This window comes from Rhipicephalus microplus, chromosome 5, assembly GCF_043290135.1.
Source record: "Rhipicephalus microplus isolate Deutch F79 chromosome 5, USDA_Rmic, whole genome shotgun sequence".
In the NCBI taxonomy this organism is placed as follows: Eukaryota; Metazoa; Arthropoda; class Arachnida; order Ixodida; family Ixodidae; genus Rhipicephalus; species Rhipicephalus microplus.
Genome location: NC_134704.1, coordinates 92,508,085 through 92,529,371, shown reverse-complemented (window position 1 = coordinate 92,529,371; position 21,287 = coordinate 92,508,085). Strand labels below are relative to the sequence as shown.

Here is a 21,287-nt window from a genome sequence, read left to right as displayed (position 1 = left end):
AAGCAACACGTAGGGTCGAAAAATGAGTTGTCCTTTTTCGTGTTCAACATTGACGAAAGGGCACGACGAATGCCGCATAAAGTCGGGTTCGCCGAGGAAGAACCACTCCTCAGAGAGGAGCGCGAGGATCTCTCGTCTCATTCGCATCCGTATCGGCCACAAAGCCCGCCGGCGGCGATTCGCCGCCGCGGTCTCACAGCCGCGGATTCGCAGCCGCGGGCCCGCAACTATTATTAGAGCCGAGAGGCACCCGCGAGGAAATTGGCTGTTGGACACGAATGTCCGTACTCCCTTTCCACGAAAAACCACATAGACCGTACGCCAAAAAAGATGGAAGACCACGCATTCAATCATGGCATGTCAATTGGTATCCACCATGACGCAGTTGGGGCAAGTGGAAGTGCGAACCACCTGCCATCGCTGCAACTAATCTCGAGTGGGGAGCAAGCCCCAGCCCAACAACTAGACAAAGTCCCGAAGATGCCCTGGAAATACTGTTGAAGCTATTAGTTTCCAAGTGTGGTTCATTATAGATTGACAATTCTGGGGCACCAAGGGCCCAATAATGGCGGCCATTGTGTCGAGCCCTTTGGATTCGGCCACCTCTATTTCTAGGTGCATGGCCTCCAAACGTCGGTGAAATGCCAGAAGGGCTCGATACAAAGATGATAATTCAGTTGATTGGGGCCTTGGTTAATTTTGCTATCCGGTAGGAAGACACGCAGTGATGGCCCCAGATGGTAGCGTGCCAGTGTCTGAGTGGGCGTGCCGTCACTGCTTATTATTCGCAATAAAGTGCGGAGGCACCAGGTGGAAGCCGTGTCGGGAATGCGAAACTACCTTAATCTCGTGGTTGAGCTAACGCCGGATGAAATAACAATTCTGTGCCACCAGTCAAAAAAAAAAAAAGAAAGAGAAAAGGAACTGATGCAGCTTAGCACTTTCTTGGAGACGTGGAGCGATGGTTTAACAGAATGGCAAAAGTACCAAAATTTTCGAGGTACACCATTTGAGATAAGAATCGGCGTTCCAACAGGGGAAAGTTGAAGTGCCTGAATGTTTTTATATCACGTGGAAAAGTTGGTACAACGAATTACCAGATGCTGTCCTGTATACCCAATGCAGTGAAAGTATCGCCCAGTATTGTATTGTTAGGAGACCACTGTAAATGCGAGGTAATGCTGATACGACCGTTGGGGTTGCCACTAAAGAAATACTGGCTTTTAAAAAAGTTTAATCTTGCACCGGTGATAATGACGAAATGATAGAAATTATCAAGAGCATGCTGCAGTAACCGTTCATTTTCTACATATAGAGTAATAGCATCTGCATATGCAGTGAGCTTTACTTGAGTGTTATCAGGTAGGCGCAAGCCTCGAAACGGCGGGTCACGTTCAACGGTCCCGGAAGAAGGGTTCTAATGCAAGGATCAATAGAACTGGGGAGAGGGGACACCCTTGACCGACCACACGCGTGACTTGATAGGGGTGACTCTCGCGGGAATCTATGTAGAGGGTACTTTCTGAATTAGTGTAGATCGTGTGAGTGAAATGAATGGACTTATCCGGGAATTCAAATGCATGTAAAACATTTACTAAGTAGCCATGGTCTATGAAATCAAAAGCCTTCTGTTGATATAAGGAAACCAACAGTCCTTGCGGACATCGGCTGGTGGTGTACTGAATGATGTCAAGCGTTAACCACGTATGTATGGGTGTCTCTTTCTCGGCCCTGAACGGAAGAGACCTGGTAAGGAGTGATTAATGATGCAAGAGATAAAAGATTCGGCGCACTAAGATGTTGTCCAAGAGCTCGTAATTTACATTGAGCAGGGTAATAGGACGCCAATATCCTCGTCGTATGGACATTTGGTCTTTCTTGGGAACTGTAGTGTTATAACATTATAGTGTTATATGGCCTCTGTGGAAAAAGGTTGGAAGGGTAATATCTCGGAAACATTCACAAATGACGAATGACATAAATGGAGCAAATATAGGCCAGAACTGTACATAAAACTCTGCAAGAGTCCGTCAGGCCCGGGGGCTGAACTCTTTTTCATTGCGTCTATGCACCCTTTATTTCGTCATCGGATGACGATGATAGCAGAACGTCATATGGCATGTTGGAATCATGTTGTAAATCTTTCAGCAGGGGATGCTGAGAAAGGGATGCTGAGTAACTGGCACTATACCAAGAGATTAAACCATTGGCTGAAAATGTTGAGTGAATGCCTGAAAGTCGCGTGCACCCACAGCAGGTGGTCCGGTAGGGTTTTGCGAGAGGGCAGGCAAGCCTGGCGGACGAAGCAGATCTCTGCGTGCATACCTTAGTACCTTAGGGTGCGCACACGGAGCAGGTCTACAGCGCCAAGATGCAAGACAGCGAAGAAGCACGCATAGTACTTAGGTACCATTCATCGAGCTCCTCTGGTGATGCCCGCTTAACGGGGGAAGGACTGGAGTCACGGGGAGCAATGCATATTAAATGAGAAGCATTTCTTTGCGAACTTCGGCGACTTTGAGCGTATCTATCTATCTATCTATCTATCTATCTATCTATCTATCTATCTATCTATCTATCTATCTATCTATCTATCTATCTATCTATCTATCTATCTATCTATCTATCTATCTATCTATTTATCTATTTATCTATTTATCTATTTATCTATCTATCTATCTATCTATCTATCTATCTATCTATCTATCTATCTATCTATCTATCTATCTATCTATCTGCCTATGAATTTCCGCTCTCCTGGCCATTTCGATAACGGCATCAATACCAAAATCGGTATGGCATAACATGGCTGTAGGACGACCATATATGACTAGTAATCACATGAAAATTATGACAAGTATGTCATGAATGTCATGATTTATATTTCATGGTCCTGCTCCTCTTGCAGTGCTTTCGTTCACATGACATGTTGCAAAACTGTTATGCTATGTCATGATTGCATGGAGAACGCAAGTGACATACCCTAACATAAAAATCATGACGCGTGTATTGTAACAACATGACCACATGCCACGCTCATGATGCAATCGCGGCTCTTTCGCTAGCGTCACATATACCAAATTTGGTATTACGGTACGTCAATGAATGACAAAGGTATGTGACAGGTGCAAACATGATAACATGATAATTATGAGATGTGTATTATGCAAGAACATGACTACATGCCACCCTCATGATGCGCTGATTGTCGTTCCGCTAGCTTCACTCATAGCAAATTTGGTATTACGGGACGTGAGTTGATGACGAAGGTATGGGACTAGTACAAACATAATACACATGAGATGCGTGTCCTGTAAAAACATGACTACATGCTACGCTCATGATGCGCTCGCGGCCGTTTCGCTAGCTTCACGTGTAGCAAATATGGCATTACGTGACGCGAACGGACGACATAGGTAAAACACACATCCAAACATGATGATTACGACATGCGTGTAATGTAACATGACTACATGCCACACTCATGATGTGCTCGCAGCTGTTTCGCTAGCTTCCCATATGCCGAATTTGGTACTACGTGACGTTGATGGATGACGAAGGTATACGACTGGTGCAAACATGATAATCATAAGATGCGTGTCATGTGATAACAAGACTGCATGCCACAGTCAAGGCGCCAACAAATTTCGACGTGTCCCGCTGCGCGTGCACACGCCGGCGTTCATTTCGTCGCGTCACGCCGGCGTTGCACCACCAGGCGCAGGTCCTGCTGCCATATACTCGCAGGCACACGCCGCGCTGCATTGCTTTCACACATGCGCGTTTCAGTGCGTGCGGCGTCCCTCCGTCCGTAATTTAGGCGGATGCAGTGCTGTATGGGTAGAGAAAACAAAAAAAAACTTTATTTAAATGATAAAAACATCACAGAGGAATGGCAATCAGGCCGTGCCTGGCCGCCATCGCCTCAGCTTGCTGTATGGCCCAGAGCTGTACTTCTAGTAATGTATATCGGAGTGCTCTTTCCCATGCCTTGGACGAGGGAGTGGTCAGGAGATCAGGCGGGGATGATCCTCGATGCAGGCCCATAGTATATGAGAGAGGGAGGCGACAGAGCCACATTTTGAGCGATGCGGACTGAACAGATCGGGGTAAATGTGTGCGTATACCCGCGGGCACGGAAACGAGTTCATTTGGATGCGACGCCATGTGATTTCTTGTGCTTTCGGGAGTTTGCTGCGTGGGTATCGCATTGGCGAGAAATGCAGCATGTCGTATTTCGCACCGGTTGCTATCGGGCCGTGCCGACGGTTGCTTGTCGCGTACGACGGGTGGACGTACGAACGGACTGGTGGATGCATGAATTAACGGACGCACGGAAGGACGGACAGAGTGATGAACACGCGGAAGGGTGAATGGGCGGGCGGATGGATGCACAGAGGGGTGGACGCATGGACAGACGGAAGCAAGAATTAGCGGATGGATGGCAGCGCAGACGGACTGACGGATGCTTCGCCCCACTCATTATCATGCACTCCGGGGATATGCTGTGATTTTTTGCGGCCAGGTGACCCACCGGAGGCACGGGGATTCCGGGCCTAAGGTGAAGTCCACAGGGGACTTCTGTCTCTGCAGGGGGCTATAGAATCAGTGCTATATCCGGCGGTGTTTGGCGCCATGGCTCTTGAAGGAGGATGGAACAAAGGCGTCTGAACTGTCCTGGCTGACGTCGCTGAGGGTCGTGTGTTCATTGATTTGCAGGGGCGTATCCCCTGCGTTGCTGCTCGTCTCCGTCTAGGTGGAGACGTCGTCGCCTTGGGATGGAGTCTCGTCTATGACGTGTTGACCTCCGCTTGATTCCGCACCTATAGGATGAGCGGCAGATGTAAAATTTTCTTCCGCGACAAAATCCTCAAAAGGGTCCTGGTCACCCTGCCGCGGTGGTCTAGTACTGAGGTACTCGGATGCTGACCCGCGGGTCGCGGGATCGAATGCTGGCTGCATTTCCGATGAAGCGGAAATGTTGTAGGCCTGTGTTCTCAGAATTGGGTGCACGTTAAAGAACCCCAGGTGGTCGAAATTTCCGGAGCCCTCCAATACGGCATCTTTCATATTCATATGGTGGTTTTGTGACGTTCAACCCCACATATCATCATCAAAAGGTTCCTTGCCTGGCGAAGACTCAGCCTGTTATGAGGCCTTGATTACTAGATGCGGGGCACTGGACAAATCCACAACACTTCGAGGAACAGCCGGGTTCGGTCTGGCCGAGGACACAGTAGGCGTCTGGTGAAGCGTTGCAGTTCCCACCTCTTTATTTTGTTTTTGCAATCGACCTGGCATTGACGAATCCTCGCCCTTGTTCTTACACAGCGTTACCGGCTGAAGTGGCGGGAAGTGTTTGGATGCCACCTTAGAGTACGACTGTTCGATGGTTCTGGTGAAGGTGGCATGTCGGTCGCCGGAGTGGTGGCACAGCAGCGAACAGCCCTTCCCGTCATGATGATAGACGCCACGCTCTCGACAAGAGATGACTGTGCAGTTCATGCGGAAGTGCCCACTGTCACCATATCGGCGGCACTCCTATTGTATTCCTTTGCAGTCACAGGTAACATAGTGGCCTGTGACTTTGAGGTAGTTCGGCACATGTGACGAGATCTTCAATTCCATACGAACGTATCCCTTTCCAGTCGTCACGGTCAGGTGCGACTCCATCAGTCCTCTGCTGATGTGCACCACCTTCCCGTAAGGGGACAGTGCTTGTGCGAGAACTTCGCTAGGGACGGGGCATGGCAGGAACAGGACGGTCACTTGGGTCACTTGGGTAAACCCGCCAAGCTAAGACTCCCAGAGATACGATGACAACGCGCTCTCCTCGGGTTATGAGGTGCGATGCGTCCATGGTTTGGAATAGTGTGGCCTCACTGTGGATGGTAACTTGGTAGGTCCGGCTTTCAAAGTGCTGTATGCAGTATACTTCTTCAATTCCTACTATTGAAGATGTCCCGTCAACGACGTCTTCAGGACTAGCTCCCTCAGGGACGACTACGTCGAAGGCTAAAGGATTCTTCGGTGGCTGGCTTGCCATGGAGGGTGCCCGCCAGCCATAGGGCGCACTGATACTCTAGCGACACTCTTTACCGCCGAAGCTCCGAAGTAAGTCGCGGTGCCCGGGTGTCCATGGAGATCTCAGTACTACGCGAAGAAACGTTTGACACATACGTGTTTAGAAAAAAAAATATTCAATCGAGGGACGCAGCAAACTCAGGAAACCAGTGTCTATACCACAAGCACATTAGCAAACACATGACAAAGAACAAAATCTGCGGCACCTTTAAACAGAAATGTCCAAGTCTGTAGGGTGTCTCTAATACATGCTACTAATCACAGACATAGATACACTAATCACAATATGGACAATGTGTTTAGAAAAGGTGGTTCACGATTTAGAGTACGAAGTAGTCTACTATGTGAGAGCATAAAGTCGTCCCGTAAGCGAAGTTCATTGCAAACTGGTAAATCACACGATAAACTGCGAGAATTTACGATGCGTCAAAGAGTTTCCGCTAAACTGTTTACATAACTTCAAACACCTGGCATGTGTTTGGTGATGTTTATTTCACCATACAAAACATCATTGTGTCAGTAGTTTTGCAGAGAGAACCTAAAATTTCGTGCAGAAATCGGCAAAGATTCCGGCTTCACTTCTAAAGTCAACGTAATCATTTGAAAGAGACGACAAACGTTTTTTATCGCATATGTATTATTTGTACAATCAGGAGAAAAGTACTTATGATTACAACAGGAATCATTTCGCACGGCTCTCTTTCGAGTATGAATGACAAGCCCGCCACAGTTCGGGATGGAGCTTGTATTTATTGGAAGGTTGTAATTAACTGCCACTACACACACCGATATACCTCCTCAATGAAGCTTCTTCTGAAAGAAATGAAAAAAAAATCGTGCATCTCCATGAATTGAATCATGACGAGTTGGCGATGCACTGAGGAGTTAAATCTCCTGCCCACTCACTCGTTGGCATGAGTGGCCATGCGTGTGTACAGCATATATGATGTTATATTGCTCATATATCGTATGTCGTGTCTAGTTCTGCATTCTGTTTTCCCTTCATTGTTACTGCGTTGTGGTCCGTGCAATGTACAGTGAACAGCTCTTCGAGGGTATCTCGCCTTACGTTGGCAAGGGTGAAGTCTATGCACGTTTTATTTATATGTAGGTGTTTGTAGAGGGATGACTCTTCTAGGTACTTTAACCACGCGCGAATGTTACTTTTTTTCACTAGGACGTACTCGTACGAGGGCTTGCTTATCAGCGTTCGCTTTATGTGCCCGTCTACGGCTGCTTCTCGGATATGTTTCCAGGAAAGCATTGCAGTGTTTATTGAACATCTGTCGGGACGTTGGCCACTCGACCTTTTGATTCTGTATTGCCTGTTACCGTGCGTTAAACGCCTGATGCTCGCCAACAAGAGCCGCAGAGTGATTGATCTCCTGTTTTTGAACTTTCGTCTTCAGCAGTACTCGCTGCCTGCAAGGAGGTTAAGCGGCGACATACCAGTTTCTCGCCTCCGGAATAGCGGCTTGTTGTTGGCGTTGCCCCTTTGCCGCGTTTCCCGAGCTCTCGCCAGCGTGTTAGCTTGTTTTCTGCGTCCGCGTTGTTTTCATCCATTGCAAAAAAAAAAATCAATGTGTCGCTTCGCACGCTTTTATTCTCCATTGTCATCAGCCACAGCACAAATTGCACACAATACCCTACAGATGTGTAGCTTGTACCTAACTTATCACTCAGTAATATGACCATAGTGGCCCAGTGGCTGCTTCCCTTCTTCATAAAATATGAGTGCCGTATAGTGGGTACCCTGTATTTGCTGTCCCGGACACCGGAAAACAGACAGGCGACGATGCTAAGGTGCTTCGCCCCTAAAAACATGGTTGATTCCCCCGTGATAAGAATTGGTGCAACCCCTAAGTGCAAGTTGTCCTAACAGACACAGCTTAATGTTTATTGCTCGTTGGTATAAAAGACCTTGCACAATGTCTCTCGATGTCTGACAGCTATAGCATCGTTTAATGAGAACCCACCTACGCTGACGCTTAGTGATACCATTCCGACAACGAATGGCCTTGCTGAATGATTAAACAAACGCTTAAGGTCATAGATGCTCGTGGAAGCTGTAGAAGTTAACAATCAGAGTGGAATAAGGTAAAGTGGTGGGACAGGCAGGATAGGGCCCAATGAATGGATGCCAAACTTTGCCTAAGGCAGTCAGCTGGCAGCATGTCAAAATATTGAACGCAACTGCCCGACTAGAAACAAGCGAAACGCCTATTGTATCCTTTCTGATCATTTGCAATGTCTTCGTGTCGCTTTCGTGACGAAAATGCGTCGCTCAGGTCTTGGTAGACCCAGACATGAAAGGCCAATGTGTTAAAAAGCGGTGATTTATTTTTTAGGACTGACAAATACGAACTTTGATCGTGTGCTCTTAAACTCTTGCCTTCAAACAGTTGTTGCAGTGAAACAACTGTTGCCTTCAGACAACTGTTGCCTTAAAACGGTAGTCTGGTTTAATTTGGCGAGGCTGCATGCCACGTACACGCATAGAGTGATGGACTGAATAGTCGGATCACACTGGGGGTGGAAGTATTATCGTGCTTGTAAACACTCCCACACGAGGCTATATATCGTCATTGCTTTTGTTATCACCTGCTTTGTGCGGAAAGAAGGCGCTGACCGCCTTCTCCGAAATTTCTATTCTCGTTCTGCTTACACAAATGAATGCATTCAGGTTCATTCTGCCAGGCTTTGCATATTCGCAGTCGGTGGTAGAGGTTGATAATACTATAAGTTCCACATTAAGATGATACGGTCCAGATAATACTGGCCAGGTATCTCCGTTATAACTGATCGGTATGAACTTGACATATGAGGCCCAATTTCCGGTAGCCCTCGCAGACGTCTCACGCATGATAACGTGGTTTAACGGTGAAAGCTCAATCTAAAGCTCCCTGATTTGATCCCGAGTGTCGGCACCAGAATGAAGTGTGAGACACGAAAAAGGAGACCCGGCCCCAAGCGTCTGGCTACATCCAAGGTCAACAGAACAACTGAACGAGCCAGCGCCCGGGGCTCGAACTCATGCCCACGACCCCTTCCCCCCCCTCTTTATTTGTAACAAAAGCAATAACGTAGGTTGCGGCAAAAAAGTAGCGGGTAGCGTTTCACTTTTGCTACCTTAAAATTTCAGGGTTTGAAGAACCGAAGAGTCTCTGCCTTGATTTTACGAACTTCTGATTTGATGAAGTAAATCATGACAAGAAATAAATCATGACATGAAATAAATCATAAAAAAGGCCCTGCAACACTTTTTAAACACGGTCAGCAAACGCTGCCGATCGGTAATACAGGCTCCCGAGAACACGCGAGCCAAATACAGCGCTGCACTTGGCCTGTTTTATCAGTTATATCTCAAAATAAGCGAAAAGCTGCTTTCCCTGCTCACGACCAATGACCAAAAAAGCTTCAAAATTGCTCGTCCCATGCGTTTCATGAGCCAATGACTGATTTGAGCATGGCACACTGGGTCGTTTCAGGGGCTTGCTGCGTGAGACGGCGACTTTTTGACGCGTGCGCACATGGTCACAAGCCATGTATTCGAAGAAAAAACTAAGATAAAAAGGGCTGAAGGTCCTGATTGTTTAAGATTTATGATATTGTAGGGTACCGGTGGATCTAGCCTTGCAAAATTCGCAGGTGATTGCTCTGCCCAGTTTCCTCTTTTCTGATGTATTGAGCTAATGTCCTTAAAGCAGAGTGCAGGCGTGCTCCTAGAAAGTGGCACGTGATGCGACGCAGCTCTGCATTTTCATGAGACCCAGCAATGGGAAATTTGTCAAATATATTGGACATTGTAACACCGCGCACCAGGGCTTTGAAAGTGCTTGCAGCCTTCGGCTGCTGACCCGCAGGTCATGGGATCGAATCCCGGCTGCGGCGGCTGCATTTCCGATGGAGGCTGAAATGGTGTAGGCCCGTGTGCTCAGATTAGGGTGTACGTTAAGACCCCAAGGTGTTCAAAATTTCGGGAGCCCTCCACTACGGCGTCTCTCGTAATCATATGGTTGTTTTGGCACGTTAAACCTCACATATCAATCAAAGTACTTGCATCCACCCAAAAAGCCTTTCTCGGCTGCTTGTGCAACTTCGTGCTGCTATTTGGTGGATATTGTCAAAGTCGGTGTGTTTGCTGCCTCTCAGGAGCACTCAAAATGGCGAGATTGAGCACGAAGGACTTTCACAGCTGCCGCCTTCGAAGTAAGTGGATTTATTTTTATTATGATATGCTTTAAAGCGTATTGAAGCATTGATTTCAGTTCGTAAGAGGTAGAAGCACAGACCCCCGTCAAATTCATATTTCAGCAAACAATGTAATAGTTGCTTTTTGCACGCGTTGCGTATTTGAATCATGTGCAATGTAATGGACTTTGTGTCTCTATAGCGACAAAAACAGGGTAGAATGCTCAAGCGCTTTCGTAGTGGAGTAGCGTTCCACAGAGAGTCACGTTTTTTTCGGTGATATATATATATATATATATATATATATTTCACATTTCATAGTGTTAAGTAGCTCGTTTCACAGAAATTTCATTGTTGGTGTCGGTGTCAGAGCCGGCGTCGTTGGTTGTGAGCGAAAAAGCAGCATATTATATTGTGCATGACCGAAAACTTGATTATTATGTGAATAAAATAAATAATAAAAATTTCAGGGCTCGAGTGAGAATCAAATTCAGGACGTTGGGGTCGCAAGCAGATGCTTTAACACACAATCATTTCGAGGCTTGGACACACAGCGAATATTACCGCACATGCTTGGAAATACACTGAATGAAACTTTCATGCTTTAGTAACACATGCATCCTGTATATATTCTTCACATTACAACATGTAATATCATAATAATATTGCATGGTACAAGCGGGCATTGTCATCTGGTGTCAGATTATGTGATTAGCACGATGAATTTGCGGTTCAAAGCCAGCCACTCATTACAAAAGGCACACACGTTACTGCTCGTATTCCCTTATGACCCGTAGTGGGTACATAGCAAGTTCGAAGTGGTTTCACGGGTGTAAGTTCCTGCGGTTTAAAGCTTGCTATCCTTTACGCAGACTGCAATCGTATGTGAAAGGTTGATGAATCTGAGTCTTTTTCAGATTTCTTGATTACACTGTAGTAATTCACAATTTAAACTTCTCGAGTAACACCATAAAATAAGAGAAGTATGTGCTATGTGGTCGAAGTATGCCCGATGCTGTGGATATCGCAATCGCATTGAACTCTTAAAGGCGAAGCTTAAAGATGATCCCCCATTTTTTTCTTTGTAGGTCATAGGCAGAGTCGCCAGATCCATGAAGAAAAAAAGAGCCTAACAATTAACCAAAGTAGCCATAACAGTAGCCAACTGGTCACCATTATTTTATTTTAGAGAAGGGAAAATTAGCCAAATATGATTACAATTAAGTTAAGTTATCCCCACAACCTGACGCTTAAAAATACAAAAATATACATAAGATAAAATTCGAGTGCAATAAAGATCAGGTGAGGGGGGCTCTATGAAGCACGATCTTAAAAAGATCAGGTGACTTTCTGTAGGAAGCATTGAGACTGGAGAAATGGCAGTTTATACTGCAATGATAGTTAAGTGTACATAATCGAGTTCACTTTATCCTGCGTGCCCCGCGCCACTGCTATTATAAAGTCAGCAAAATGCGTCGCATTTCACAGTAACTGTAGCGCAGTTTCTTGTTATCAGATTAGCATAGAGCTTCTAACGCCTTTTAGGCGTAGTCCAAGTTTGATCGTGATGATCGCGAAAAGTTCGTGCGACATTCGATTCCTTCAATCGCTTTTTGTAAGAGTCACAACAAAAAAACACTCGTTCTGCTTCTGCATTAGATTTAGAGAAAAGAAACATTTTATTGCCCTGTTTGCAACGTATTGCATGGATTGGCACTGGATGCATCCCGGTAGGTTTCATTTCGACCCAGAATCTCATTGATGACCAAGCAGTGCTCACATCCTCAACTTGACAGAGGTGCTGTACTTGCTCCTGAATATGTGCTAGGGGCAACCAAATAATTATTGTGGCAAGGTTTTCAAAGCGTTCATCGTATTCTTACCCATAACAGACTATGCGATGTGCATTCTGTAGCTAGAGTCACTGGATAAACAAGAGTTTCTGGGCTCTTCGGATGCAAATGTTTTTTATTGCGTATGTGCGTTACCACAACGAGTGCGCCCACCTCGTCGTGAGACAACTTACCCACCACCACGCAAAAACAGCCGCCAGCGTTGTTCGGCTGAACTCCAGCGGATGAACGCCAGTAGTCACTGGCTCCGGCACGGCTGCTTGTGCGAACACATCCGCCTCCATTATTGCGGTAACCGAAGTTGGGAGTGTTGTATCAAGGCAACAGAGGGGCGCTGACTGCTGTACCGAAGAGGTACCGGGCACGTGCCATGAGGTGCGATGCAATAAAAAAAGCAGAAAAAAATATCCGAAACCTCACGTGCGTATGAACAGGTGGCAAGTGGTAGACCTGAGGCGGCTGCAGACGGGCACTTTCACAAATCCCTACTACCTGTGGCCCGCGCTGCACTCATCGCCTGAGTTCACGTGGTGCGAGCACGAATGGGTTGACATGTCGCATGGGCTTTGGGAATGCGCAAAGATCAAGAGGCCACGAGAAAGGACGACGTCTACTGAAGAACACTCTCAAGCGGTGCGCCTTGCTGAGCGATGCGAAGCCGCCCTTCTCAGCGGCAATTCCTAAAACCAGGAGTGGGCCGCTCAGCGGGCCAGGGCCGTCACCGAGGACCTCGAAAGATACTTCTCGAACTGTGAATCTCTGGCAGCCTAGTCCCGGGCACAACCGTTGGGCCAAAAATGTTTATTAAACTCAACTGAACACATCAGCAAACAGCTTAGACGCATTCACGTAAGAAACGGGTGTAATGCATAGTGCGCGCAATGGAAAAAAAAATGGGCCTGTAATTTTTGAAAAAGTAAAATTGAACACTCGACTCAACAAAGCGTCATGGCTGAGAAGTGTAACAGTGGCAGCGGAGAAGATATTAAACCCAAATGAAAAATGACTGCAAAAACGGCGAGATGCGTGCCCTTTGGGCAAAGGCTTCCATGTGCCCCTCGCATCCACTTTTTGCCAACATTCGTCTAAGGTGGCACCCCACCTATACAGCCCAGAAGAATATTGCATGAGGCGGATAGGGATAGAAAGCCTGAACAAGTCCTCGACTATATATCTACGTTACAGTGCTGGCTAACTTATATGAGTTCCATTAATAATGTGAAAACTATGGCTGCCAGGATGCGTTTTGGGCGCACACAGTTGCCTCTGATTTACTGAGTGAGAAACTGTGATTACACCGAGGGAGCCACAGCTGGCAATGTGAATGAACACTTCAAATTTTTTTTATAGTTTCGCTTGGTTATAGCGTATATTAGCTGTTGATGCCTGCTCCAGAAAAATAGCCGAAAACTAGCGAAGTAGCCAACGTCAATATTTTTTGTCGCAGCGGCGTTTTAAAAGTAGCCAACTTGCCGTAAAGTAGCCAAATTTGGCAACCTTGTATTAATAGGCCCCATGTGAGTGATTTCCTGGTTGAGAAAATAATACCACTAATAATTGTATTCTCGATTTGGAAGCAGCAAATAAAAGTACATTTGTGTTGAGATATGTCTTTTTTCGGTCATTGGCTCAAGTACGTCCTATGTACTTGCTGTGTCCGATGAAACTCCCCCTATAGGGTCCCAACGCCCAATATATAGGGCACTGTGCTGCGGCAAAATAACAACATATATCAAAAAACCACGGGAAACTTGCCACCTTTAAGCTTAGAAAAAAAAACAGTTCTGGAAGTTTGACAGAAATCCGTGATCCTAAATTCGCCCGGGGTCTCAGGAGGGCAAACCGGTGGCCTGTGAGATGTTCCTCAAGTAATGTTGTGCTGGACCCCTAGCTGACGCACTTGCTTCCCGCGCGCCATTGTTCCCTGCTTGGCAGTGTTGCCAGGTCGGGCGAGGTGGCGTAGCCAAAAGTCAGAGAAGCTGTAACTCAAATGCAGTCAAAGACAACAAAGAGCAAAAATACATGTAGCCAAAAATAGCCATTCTTAATCAGTTATTTGTATCAAACTGCATCCGTTCAAACGTGCGGATATTGATACGAAGACTTTTCTTATGAAATCGCGCAACGCACTTTCATTTAGGAAAAAAAAAAAACGAAAAAGCAAGATTCTGTTAGCTGAGTGGCCCAACCAGTACGTTGCTTTTTGAAAGTTGCGTTCTGATGGGAGGTGCTCCTACTATCATCAACTCTGCACTATTATATTACTCATGAAGCAGAACGAGGTCAAATATTATTTCTGTACCCTGCTAGACATATTTTTTGAACATGGCCATCCACCTTTGCTACCCTCCATGCAGTTCAGCACCACCAAATAAAAAGAAATGCCCACTTATAGACGCAAGCGTATAATGTGTAAAGTACCTATTGGTGGGCACTCGGTGACAGTGGCGTAGCCAGAAAACTTTTTCGGAGGGGGGGGGGGCACTTTACTTAAATGTCAAGTTTCCCTCGCTATGTCATCACAAGAAATATTGAGGGGGGGGGGGATACGGGCCAAATGTGCCACCCATTGCCACCCCCACCTCCAGTATTCAAACCAGAGACCTTCAGTAAGCAGTTCAGAACCCTAAACAGTATTCCAACGCGGTGGGTAATGTGACTGGCAAAGTACTAAATTATTTTGTGTACGCTTACTTCAGACAACAAGTCTTCCATGCAAAGCGTAATCTCCTTATACATGAATGACCACGATCAAGTGCATGACTCTTCATTTTTTTTTACAGCGTATGCTCTCTAACTTGTGTAGGTGTTAAAGCAGACACCACTACAAGTATGTTCCTGCAATATGCTTAAAAAGAGGATCCACCACAAGAAGATAATAGGCGAAATGTCAAAATGTGTAAACGAAGACGCCTTGATTGATTGAATAATATATGGTGTTTAACGTCTCAAAACCACCATATGATTATAAGAGACGCCACAGTGGAGGGCTCCGGAAATTTCGACAGCCTGGGGTTCTTTAACGTGCACCCAAATCTGAGCACACGGGCCTACAACATTTCCACCTCCATCGGTAATGCAGCTGCCGCAGCCGGGATTTGAACCCGCGACCTGCGGGTCAGCAGCGAGTGCCTTAGCCACTAGACCACCGTGGCGGGGCAAGGAAGACGCCTTTGTACCTATAAGAATACACATCCAACAACTATGTTTTCACTCTAACAATTGTGGTTTGAAGTTACGCAGTACATACGCTATACTACAGGTTGAATCTCACTTCTTAAAGAGCAATGAGGCGCTGTTATCTGCGGCTGCTATACTCCACGTTACCTACCAGCTTCAATTCTTGCTTCACTCACAGCACAACGACCTAACAGGCGGTATAACTATGTTAGGCATCACTACAGTGTTGCTCCTTGCATATTTTTGAAGAAAACAGCTGTGGAAGTGACCGGCTGGGCACAGTACAGAAGTTTGATTCCCTCTATGCCGTGACTTACCCTCCAACTACAAAGCACTGCTTCCGGAGAGATGGAAAAATATCCCATTGTTGCCATGGCAGAGATGGTTATATGTATACCACTGGTGCTTGGTTTTCCGCTCATGGGAAGGGCGTGAATTTCTAGAAAATTTCACCATCTTCGGTCCTCCTCAAGGCCAATTGTGAATGCATCCGAAGACTTCTTTCTGCTCGATGAGAGTCGTCCCTGGAGCGTTAATTATTATGGCTTGACTTATAGCTCAAACAAAGTCAGGTGGCCAATTTTTAGTAGCCCGAATATAGCCACATAGCCAACTCGCTCAAGAAGATGCCGAAAACTTTTTTCTGTAGCCCAATTTGGCTATTTAAAATTGAACCTGGCAACACTACAAGGCTGAGGCTGAGTGCTTAGGTTCCAGTGCGTTCTTCGGGACGAGAAAAAAAGAGAATGCAATTGCAGCGTGTGATATCTCTTTGCTGATCCACTCGTACTGAACGGATTCTGAAAATTTTTGTGGGGGTGAGTTAGTGAGGCAGTAAGCTTCTTCAGTAAGATCATTCTATGGCCACTTCAAAAAGGGTTGAAGAGTCCCTTTGAGGTACTGGAAATAAAATATGTTCAATTAATTCCAAGGCATCACAATACTCATTTTAGGTTTCTAGAAACAAGTATTTTTATTTACAGTAACAACCTGGAAATTTTACAAATTCGTGTCAGTACTCCTTTCATTCGTCTTTGCCTCTCACTGACTGGAAAACCAGCGTGTTACAATGGTGTTACGTCTTCTGCATAACACAGGAAGACATTTGCGTGACTCGAAGGTAAAAAAGAAAGGTGACTCAGAATAACAAGAACTAGCAAATGACATTGAATGTCCGATTTTACCTGCCCTTCCCGGCAGCATCTGTCGCTCGTCCGAAAATACACTGACTAGCTTTGAAGTTTACTTTGTTAGAGGTTATCACTCACAAGCAAGTTTAGATGCTTTCGGATATAGCTACCAAGCTCAAGCATTCTGCCCTGTTTTCGGGAGCCTACTGTCTCCACAGGCTTTTCTGCTCTTTAAAAGAAGTACTGCTTTTCACAAGGTAGGAGGTCATTCTTAATTTCTACACAATGCTGCTGCGAAATCGCAAGCCAAGTAATACTTAGCTGCGCCCACCACTGATCCTACACAACTTCGAACAATAGTTGTTTTGCTCCTGCTGTCGTGTCCTCTGGCTTTCAAAAGTCTGTTTTATTTTTTTGTTTTTTGGGGGGGGGGAAAGGGGTCCCACACCGTGTCAACATTGGTACTACATAAGGTGCCCGCAGATTCCAGTAGCCTCACACATGCTAGCACGAGCCTCAGACTTTTCTAAGCGCATAGAAAACTAGCATTTCTTGGCGCCCTTCAATCCTTATATGAGGGTTTTTGTGTCACGACTCTTATTCTACGCCAGCTTTTTAAGTTTTCTCAGCAGTGTATCAAGTAAAAGAAAAAGAATGTTCACTATGCAAGTAGGAACTTTTCGCGTTGCTGTAGATGAAGTGAATCATTTTGTCAATAAAAGCAATAAGGACTGAAAAAAATTATGTCGTAAACCTTCCTGAACGTATTAGGTCCCTTCTGAAAGTATGACCGCGAAAATATTCTTCAGGTGGTAAATGAAGATCTTACGTTTCAGGATGTTTTAAGGAAAAGTAAGCACAAATAGAGTGGTTCAACAATCCTTTTAAGAAATGTTTCTTTAACGAGGCTGCGAAATTCTACAATAAAATTAATTTCCGTACCACTTAGAAGGCGAAGACTACGCTAGATCAAATACAAGGGCAAGAACAGTTATCGTGAATTTGTTACTCAGTTCATGCAAACCGATAGCCTTCATAACTTTTTTGTTCATTTTACAACCAGTCGCACTGTGGTCATGTCTAGACTGAGATAGTTTTACAATATTCACGAATAAAGTTACACTGCTGCCATGCTCAAAACGTTTACTATACTTACAAACAGCTGACACTATTATGTCTCGTCACATTCGCTAACTCAATGACATACGTGCGTAGCATCTAGTCTCGCTGAAAATCAAGTAAATGTTTTGAAACCTTCATGTGGGATCACTCGCATGTTAGGCGCATATAACTGCATTGGTACTATCTCTTCTGGATGCATCTTTTTGGTGACAGTTAAGCACTAGGAAGCAAAAAAAAAATTCACAAAGCGGGAGATTCGGTCACCAGAGTGGATGCAACAGAGTGACGTAGAGTCTAGCAGTAACCGCTGTCCGGATCGTGACATACCAAGATGGCTTTAACCACGAGTGATTCAAGTCAAAGGTTTTCATCGACATTACCAGGATGTTAAGAACGCTCTCCATTGCCGAAGCACTGAACCTTTAAGACAAAAAGTTGTCGACGTTGCTTTTTTACTTTCTCTCGTTGTCTCTCTACGTTATTTCTGAAACGTGTACTGCGGAATCACTGTTTGGAATATTTTTATTTGGAGCTAAGAATCCAGTTTCTACAACCAGCAATCACTCCTAACCACGCTTACAGCCTCAATGGTTTCTAGATGGTACCTATGTTCCTGTTGATTACCAGAGCCAATAGTTAACGTTAATTACGTCTACATTTAGGGGCTTGTTTCTTTTTCTGGGAGATGGGCTTTCGTCGTTGGGCCGGTGTGTACGCTAGTGCTCATTGCTTTCGCTAGAGGCGCAGTTGTGCTCCGGCCACCGCCACGCAGGCGACGCTCGCTCCACGCTCGGCGCGTGCTTTATAGTTTGGTAGGAGATCGCTAGGTGGCCGCGTCCATATATATAGCGCTCACTCTCGGCGCGCTTCTTTTCTCTTTCGCCGGACATCACTCAGTGCTCGTCAATACCGCTAATCACTATGAACACCACAGAAGCCAAGGTAGCAGTGCGGAGGGCTCGCAATGCAGCTGCAGCATGGGCTCACTGCTAGGAGCATTTTCGCACTTTCCACTACATCCAATAATTTAATATCCTATGACTTCATATTTTACGGATCACAAAGCCATTATACTGAGAAGACAACGTCCCTTCGAGCTTATGCGATGCGTAAATAGGCTTTTGAATGAAATGTGTATACCGCATCAGCATGTAATTATTTGTATATAGTACATTGATGTGTAAATAATAAAAATTGTGTATAAAACGTGCATATACAATACACCACAACAACTCTCGTGTCACGTATTTATATGATGATGATGTAGCATATGTACAGAGTGGTTCACGGCTTATCGCATTTAACATCTTGAGCAAGCTTCTTCATCATCATTCACTTCATGGATATGCGGGAATTTTTTACTCTGTCGCAACACGCAGTGTTGATTCTATGCTTAAAAGCTGTATTTAGGATGTTTTCCTGTAAATTTTAACAAAATACATCAAACATCCCAACAGTTATTTTTTGTACCAACCTTACGTGCCTAGACAGTGGAAACAAAAGGACAACGAAATACAGTGCATGAGATGGGTAGCATATGACCGGAAGATAAGTATACCTAAGTTATTTCATTATTATTCAGCAATTCCTTACAGGCTCGAAATGAGGCATTTTTAAGGGAAGGAGGCCGTGCGAAAAGCAAACAATCGCTTCACATCCCTTATATGACCTGCGTAAAGAACAACGGCATGCACCACATCACCTAAAAGTAAAAACTACAGCAATAAACTGAGTAATTAGTTCATTCAGCATTCGTAGAAAAATCTGCGTTATTAAAGATTATGCATGTGGTACGAGAATGATCACACAAGGTATTTTCTATGGATTTGCGTAATGAAAAAATTGAGCTCTTTTACTATTTTACAATTGAAAGGAACGACAAGTGGACGACACAGTGCTACAACGGTAAAGTACAGAAAACGTTGCAATGAGATAGCCCAAACACTGTGATGGTACAAAGGAACACTTTCTTAGTTACGGAGAGCCTCATTGGTTAAAGGACGCGTCATATCTAAGTTCTGAAGTTCAGATTTGCAGTGATTTACATATATATTTACATATACCCCATGTATACGCGTAGGTGTGAGCAGAATGAAAATCGGTACCAGAATTTTTCACAAGTAATATGGGCATTTCACTTTTGCTTATTCTCTGATATTCGCCCAGTGGTCCTTGCGTTACGAGGACTTTTTTTCTAGAATTGAGGCTGTTGCGCATGCATTGACTAATACTGAATTGCCACAAAGACTTCAAGTGAAATATCAAGCAGTGCCGGGCCCTGCAGATGCGAACAGTGCAAGTAGCGCCAGTGGTGGCGCGAAGCGGTACTAACCAGTGTTTTCCAAGCGTGGCCCCTTATGGCGGGCAGGAACTACAGGTGCCTCGCAAGAATGACGATGAGAAGAAATGAGAATATTTTACTGGCGCGTGTGTTTGCTTGAAATTTCGGGCAATGACTTAAAATAATTCCACATTCACCATAAACGAAAAAACAAAAACTGCAAAGCAATCAGAGAGAAATAACAGTCACACAACACCATGAAAGTAGAAAGGAGGCACGGATGTTCTTCTTTACCTCCGACAAAACACGTGGTCCTTTATCTCTTACTCTCTAGTGAACTTTCACTGCCATCTGTAGGGGAAAACTGTAAGAACGAAACATTTGGTTTTTGTGCAGTTCAGCGGATCGCGGCATCCGAACGTATAACACAGTGATGCTTTGTGTTTTCTTCCTATTGTCCCATTATTTAAGCTCAAGGCCTTCTCTAGGAAAGGAAAAAAAAATATATCTGCGTGCCCTGTGTGAATTCGGCTTCCTTTGTTTCCGGTGAAACAGAGTGCAGAAGCTTATGACTTTACTTCAAAACAGAATCAGGTCGAAGTAACCGTTGCCCTTTGTGTCAACGATTGTTTAATTTGTTTATTTAAAACAATAGTTATTCATCTTTAGTGTAGAGCATGAAGTAATAGAGGAGGGCAAAGAGGAGGGAAGTGGATAATGCCTAACCTAGTTATGTGTTGTATACCATAGAAAAAGGTAGAAAAGAGAAGCGGGGAACTGTAGTATCAGGAAGATGACGAGGGAAACGAGGATAAGGGCAGCCGTGCATGATATAGTTCACCGATGTGGTGGGTAAAAGAAGACAGAAAAAGGAGGAGGAAAGAAAAGAGGACATGGTATATCCATAGCATGGCCATGTATAGTATTGTACGGCAAGGAGGCAATAAAAGGAAGTAATTGTCAGAAAAAGGGATAGTAGGAGTTGGAGGGTAAGGCCCGAAAGTGAGGATAAGAAAGAGAGAAATGAGGTTGCAAAAAAGTATTACTGTGTCACAATTGTACGCTTTCCCAACATGGAGGTCGCCCTAACTGCCCCTTTGAAACGCCAGCACAGCTGAAGGAAAGACCAATCACTGATCCGTACAACTCTAAATCGTTAACTTTTTCTAAACACACAACCCGCAGTTTCCGCGTTGAGTGTCACGGCATATATTTTGTTGACAATGAAACAGCTTGGACAGTAACTCATCTGCAAATCTAAAACAGCGTCGAAAACGGCTTTGGACGATGACCAGGAATAACTAGCGTGGTTCGTAGGCGTATGAATCTGAACAATCCGCCCTTTGTCAATGAACAAACTTAAGCGACTTCTGCGAAATCACAGCAAGCTCCAAATAAAACTAAAGTTATCATTCATTATTCACGTTTCAACTATTTGGTTAGAAT

General features: G+C 45.0%; 1 long non-coding RNA gene across 1 annotated transcript in view; it reads right to left on the bottom strand.

Annotated features, from left to right (window-relative positions):
• The window catches only part of LOC142817318 (uncharacterized), a 57,047-nt gene extending 36,945 nt beyond the window's left edge, over window positions 1–20,102 (bottom strand). The window contains exon 1 of the long non-coding RNA XR_012895169.1: window positions 19,893–20,102. This is a non-coding gene — a long non-coding RNA (uncharacterized LOC142817318). The remainder of the gene's footprint in view (window positions 1–19,892) is intronic.
• Window positions 20,103–21,287: the final 1,185 nt, after the last annotated feature.